General features: G+C 31.7%; 1 long non-coding RNA gene across 1 annotated transcript; it reads left to right on the top strand.

Moving 5' to 3' along the window:
• Window positions 1-2,602: 2,602 nt before the first annotated feature.
• LOC143083530 (uncharacterized) lies at window positions 2,603-5,787 on the top strand. The gene is made up of 3 exons (XR_012980767.1): window positions 2,603-2,957; window positions 4,484-4,930; window positions 5,358-5,787. It is a non-coding gene; the product is annotated as an uncharacterized LOC143083530 (long non-coding RNA).
• Window positions 5,788-6,000: the final 213 nt, after the last annotated feature.

Below are 6,000 nucleotides of genomic sequence, written 5' to 3' on the forward strand. Positions count from 1 at the left end.
AAAATGATAGACTTTAAGTCACACTTCATCTTTTAGACATTTAGCTTCTAGCTGTCCTGGTTGAATTTGAAAAACGAAAAGAACAAATCATGTTTTATTGTAGTTGATATTTAGTTAAACAATGATTATGTCGGTTGACAAGGGCGGCACATGTCTGTTAGTTTTGGCCTTGGATGCCTCCATAATGTATTCACTACTTTGTATCATTTCAATTCACCAATTTGGTGTTCCACTTGAATTCTGTATTCACCAATCACTGCTTAAATGTTGCAACATTGAAACGAGGGGTCAATTATATATTTTTTCAAAATTCATCAAGGAAAAACTTTACCTCGAACAAGATATCTTGAAGCGGAGAAGACCGTCGTTGATAAAAAAAAAAAAAAAAAAAAATCTTGATATTTTCCTTCGACCTAAAAAATCAATATGTAACTATGTAAAAATTGAATATGTACATCAACTAAGATCGGTGGAAAAACACAAAGTTGGTCGTGTGATACGGACGGACGGTCCAGTAATCTTTTTCTTTTAAAAAAAAATTAAAACCTTTTACACCAACAAATTAAATCGTTATTGGCATGCGGCAAATATTTGGCGAAAGACTCACATAATCACAAAAGTGAAGAGAAAATGGGTTAGGATCCTGAATGATTCGAATAATTGTTTAATCAATTCAACATGAAATGTCGTGCAAATACATACGAAATAAGAATATTATATGGCAGAGACATATGTATGGTGGACGGATGTGGACGTTTCCCCTTTTCGTGTTTTCGAGAAATCGAGAAAGCGAAATCAAGAAATCAAGAAATTGGGAAATCGAGAAATAGAGAAAGCAAAAACGCAAAATCGAGAATTTAATTTCGCGTTTTTGTGTTTTCTCTTTCGTGTTTTGACGTTTTTGCTTTCTTGATTTCTCGATTTCTCGATTTCCCGATCTTATCTATTTCCCAATTTCTCAATTCCCTATTTCTCGATTTCCCGATTTCCCGATTTCTCAATTTCTCGATTTTGCTTTCTCGATTTCTCGAATTCCCAATTTCGCGTTTGCAAAATGAAAGGAGAAGTCACGAAAACGCGAAAAGGCGAAATAAATGGCCGCATCCGGCTACCATACATATATTTATTCATTTATTTGGTTGATATATATTCTTAAACTATATAGTCAAAACAGTATAAAACCGCCAATCCAATATGTTACGTAATGATAATCATGATGGTTTTTGTCTTTGAGACGACCCATCCATTTTACCTGTAAATTGTAGGTGTCCTTAGTCGGTGTCGAGAGATGTTGAAAAGGTCTTTTACGACACTTGTAAATAATAGGCTTAAGGTTACCATCCAATGCGTCAATGTACAACTTATTCAAATTTTTGGTTGAATAATTTGTTCTCCTCTACCTTCATAATTTTTGGAAACATTCGATATAACAGTAATATACAAAAATTAATTGAGAGATAGTGTGTAAACGATTCGGTCATATAGCTGTATCGGAAACTTATGAGGGTTTTTGAACTCATCTCATTCTGGGCACCATGATCCTAAAAAACTGAATTTTTCACGATCAAAACAATACAAAAGTTAACTAGCAACTCATCTAGTCAAAATAATCAAGCCGTCTGCTGAGGGTATTTTTCGATTTTGATATATATTTATAAAATTTTATTTAATAATTATTGCTACAACATGCAGTTGATAAATATAAAAATAAAGAAAATGTAGTACAAATGTATGATTCCCGTTGAGATATATATCTGCAAAATGCTTATTCTAATATGATATATGTACCATGTCTCATTCGTGTTAAATAATTGTGATACAAGATAAGATGGATGTGTTCTCACTAATGCATAATATCCATTTTCGTTGCGCAATACTTAGTTATTAAATGCGTATCAGATTGCTACTGCACGTACGGAATAATATTATCTCATGTAAAGCAACAATCGTAAAGAAGGGCCAGATCTTTATTAGAGGTGCCTATTTGCCGAATGTATGGATCGACAGACCAAAGTTGCTGGTATCCACGTCATATGGTCTTTTTGATATTTTGTCATTCACAATCATATAATTTCTCTTTAGTATATACATAATAAAATTGAGAATGGAAATGGGGAATGTGCAAAAGAGACAACAACCCGACCATAGAGCAGACAACAGCAGAAGGTCACCTATGTATTGTATGAAAAAAAAGATGGAAAAAATTTGAAAACATCAAAATAAGCATGCTTCTTTATTTTAAGCAATGTCATATGGGAAAAATCATTATCTTTATTATATCACAGTACATTTCTTAAAAAAAACAAGAAAAAAAGTGTAACAAACATACTGAACTCCAGAACATGAGTATTGAAACTTTATTGTATTATGCCGACAGATTATTTTAAGAACTTATATAGTATGGTTACTCCATATTTGTATATATACACATTGTGTCATTCTGTTTTTCTTTTGACTTTGTAAAAGGTTAAGGTCATCATTGTCAATTTAAATGCGCATAACAACGATGAATATATGTTGTTGCGGTTTACATGATCAGGAAGACTGCAGTCTATATGTGCATATTACGATAGTTTAAAAAGCCTTCGCCAGAAAAATATGCGACATAGAAAAACATTTTTTTTGTAATTTTACCAGAGTAAGCCTTTTAATAATCATTCATTGGCTAGTTCGATCTTCGCGGAAATCGAAATAGTATACAGAATACATTTTCTCTTATCAATTTATCATTGTGTTAAGATTTGCTGGATATTAATTTTTTCGATTGCGCGATAACCATACAGTATTATCCCGTGGAATCATTATGGATGGTTTTGATCTAATAGTATTAGTCCTAGCTTTGCAGATAGTTTCCTATGATGGGTTTTCCTTCATGAAAGAAAAAGTTGACTGTCTAGGGTATCACGACAATAACGGTGAGCCTTGTCCTACTGATACGGAGTTTAAAGAGTACAGATGTAAGTTTTTATTTTTAGCTTATTCGGATAATGAATGTATAAGTACATTTAAAGTTGTATGATAGATTGATAGTTTATAAATATATATTGAAAATGCATAAAATTTCGGATGAGATAACACATAAAAGAATATATAAAAATATATAAATTTTATAAGCATTAAATCATTCTTTTCGGTAAAAAAATAGAAAGTGTTCTAAATAATTCAATATCTTAAACAGTTAATTTACAGAAACGGAACATATCAATGAAAAAGCATGTTAACACAAAACATGTAAAAAGGCTGACTACTAGGTTGATGTTTGTGACATTGTTTCAAGTGGGGTACAATCTCACTAAAGAAACCCGACTTGGCGCACATAACGCGCATCAGAACATTTGAACGACAACTAACCACATTATAAACATTGCATTTTTTTTACCATGGTTGTTCAAAAGGAAAATTTATGAAACGGAAATGTTTACTCTTATTATACATTCTTCTATATGAATATAAATTACATTTGGAATAGTGGTTGATTAAAGAAAAAAAATACTTAGTTTTGTATACACTATGAATATATTGAATTTGATAACTTTTGTATACACTATGAATATATTGAATTTGATAGCACCTCCTTAAAAATACAACATCCTATACATTGTACCTGTTTGTTTACATGGAGTCGAAGATAAATGTAATTCAAATTTTATTTTGTATCAAGTTCTGTAAAAAAGATTGCTTATTATTAAGTGAATAACACACATTTTTTGTAGGACCGACGGAGTTGTATATCATATTTGTAATCATCAGACTAGTCCAATCTACGCATCAGTACCATTGACAAAAATGTATTAAATATATATAATTTCAACCAAACCAATTCGAATTATTCTCTTTGAATTTCACATTTCGTGGAATTCCACTAATTTTTGCTATATATTGATCATCGAAATATCACAGTAAAATTGACCGCTAACATTGGTTACTAGCGTATTTTTGGCAACAAGGTCTATGGAACTGTAAAACATAACGGACTATTTCCTTTAAGTATTAGAGCATGATATTATTAGTTACATGGCATTTTTGCATGGTGTGATAGTGACCTTATACGATAAATATGGCCAATGCGGTCAGTAAATTCAATATGGGCTGAGAGCGAAGCGAATCCCAATATGGAATTTACTGACCCCATGTATATCGTATTAGGTCACTAGCACACCGTGTAACGGATTAATCTTATCGACTGTCTTCACATGTGGTATTTAGACTATCGGCCTATCAAACTATAGTTGCTAACCCTATATGATAACTAACCATGTATTTAGGGCACTTTTTACCTAATATATTATATAGTCACCACGTGTAGTTCGTTAACCAATTATATCCTTATAAATCTATAGGAGGTAAGATTATAGTTCATATGAAATATATTTAATCCACAAAATACGAAATGCATTGATGTTTTTGGGATTATGATATTGTTCATCTTTTTGTATAACATGTATAATGACAATTATTGAATAATAATAAATATCAATTACAGCAAAGCAACAAAGGATTCAAACAATAGTCAATCAAACCATCCAAAAATTTCTACGAACAAAATTGAAACCCAATTTTTCGTCTCCTCATGGGATTGTAAAAAGAGCAGATTCGATTGGTCTATTCAGAGACTTACTGATAATCTTAGATTCGTCTGGTAATCTTGGATCCATGTACTTTGAACTTGTAAAACAACAAATAGGTGATCTTTTAAGTCTGTTTTGTCCTCCACCAGATGCTTTTAATTCAAACAGTCGTTTTGGTTATCACCGAGTAGCACTTATTCAGTTTTCTAGTATAGTGGAGGAAGAATTTGACTTTGATGATAGCAGAAATATATTAGAGATCAAGGCAGCATTAAAGTCAGTACAATATCTAGGTTTCAATACTCGTACATGTACAGGAGATGCATTATACAAGGCTATACAGATGTTTACTTTGTCAAAAGGTAAGTTTTATTTTTTAACCAGTCAAAAGGGGAACATACCAATACTGCAGTACCAGTCATCAGTCAAAGAATGAAAGATAGCTCAGTAGCCATTAGATACAGAGGAACTGAAAGGCATTTATGCACACAAAACAAATAAAACTATTAACAAATGACTCTATTAATTTATTTGTTTTTGTTTTACTCTTATTTGACTGGTGTGCGTGTGTGTTTCTCCTGTTAAATGACGACTTCCATATGTTTACATACCAACAATGTCTGTGTGCGCGTGCGTGTGTGTTATGATGATGGACGTGTCAAACATGTTACTTTAGATTTTTTTCCAATGGTGTTTATAATGTATTTGTTCTTTGTATGCGAAGGTTTTTGTTTTTGTTTTTCAAGAAACAAAGAACGATAATAACATATTGTTCATTGATCTTTTCAGGCATGCGTGAAGGTACCAAACATGAAGTTTTAATTCTAACTAATGGGAAAGCTAATTGTGGGAAACCTCTGTCAACAGTATTGCCAGCTTTACATGCTAAAGCAAATGTATTTGCATTAACAATTGGAAGCTTTTCTGCGAGTGGCCACAAGGAATTGACATCGTATGTTAGTAAACCTACACCTGATCACATTTTTGCCGTTGAAAACTTTCAAAATTTACAAAAACTATTGAATTTAATAAAAGCTGAGATAGGTCTATCAATGCCATGCATTCTATTTGATCTATAACAAAATAAATAACATGCATTAGTTTAACTCCACAATTGTTATATGTCAACCAGTAGGGCCCTATATCAGATTTGGTGTCCTTATTTGATCGTTATAACGCTTTGTTATATATATAATATGCAATAAAAATTCATGGAAAATGTTTTGTTTGTTTTGCTTTCTGTACAATACCATAATGTATTAAACCAATTAATCAAATGCACATCCATGCAAGTATGGATATGCGCAGAGATGCTCTTGGAACTAATAATTATTCCGTTTTCCATGAAAGTTCGTTAGAATTACATAAATCTTCTAAATAAAATATGTTTCAGATTTTTCTATTATGTTTTTTTATTGTAGTGTCAAAATGC

The sequence above is a fragment of the Mytilus galloprovincialis genome, chromosome 7, assembly GCF_965363235.1.
Source record: "Mytilus galloprovincialis chromosome 7, xbMytGall1.hap1.1, whole genome shotgun sequence".
In the NCBI taxonomy this organism is placed as follows: Eukaryota; Metazoa; Mollusca; class Bivalvia; order Mytilida; family Mytilidae; genus Mytilus; species Mytilus galloprovincialis.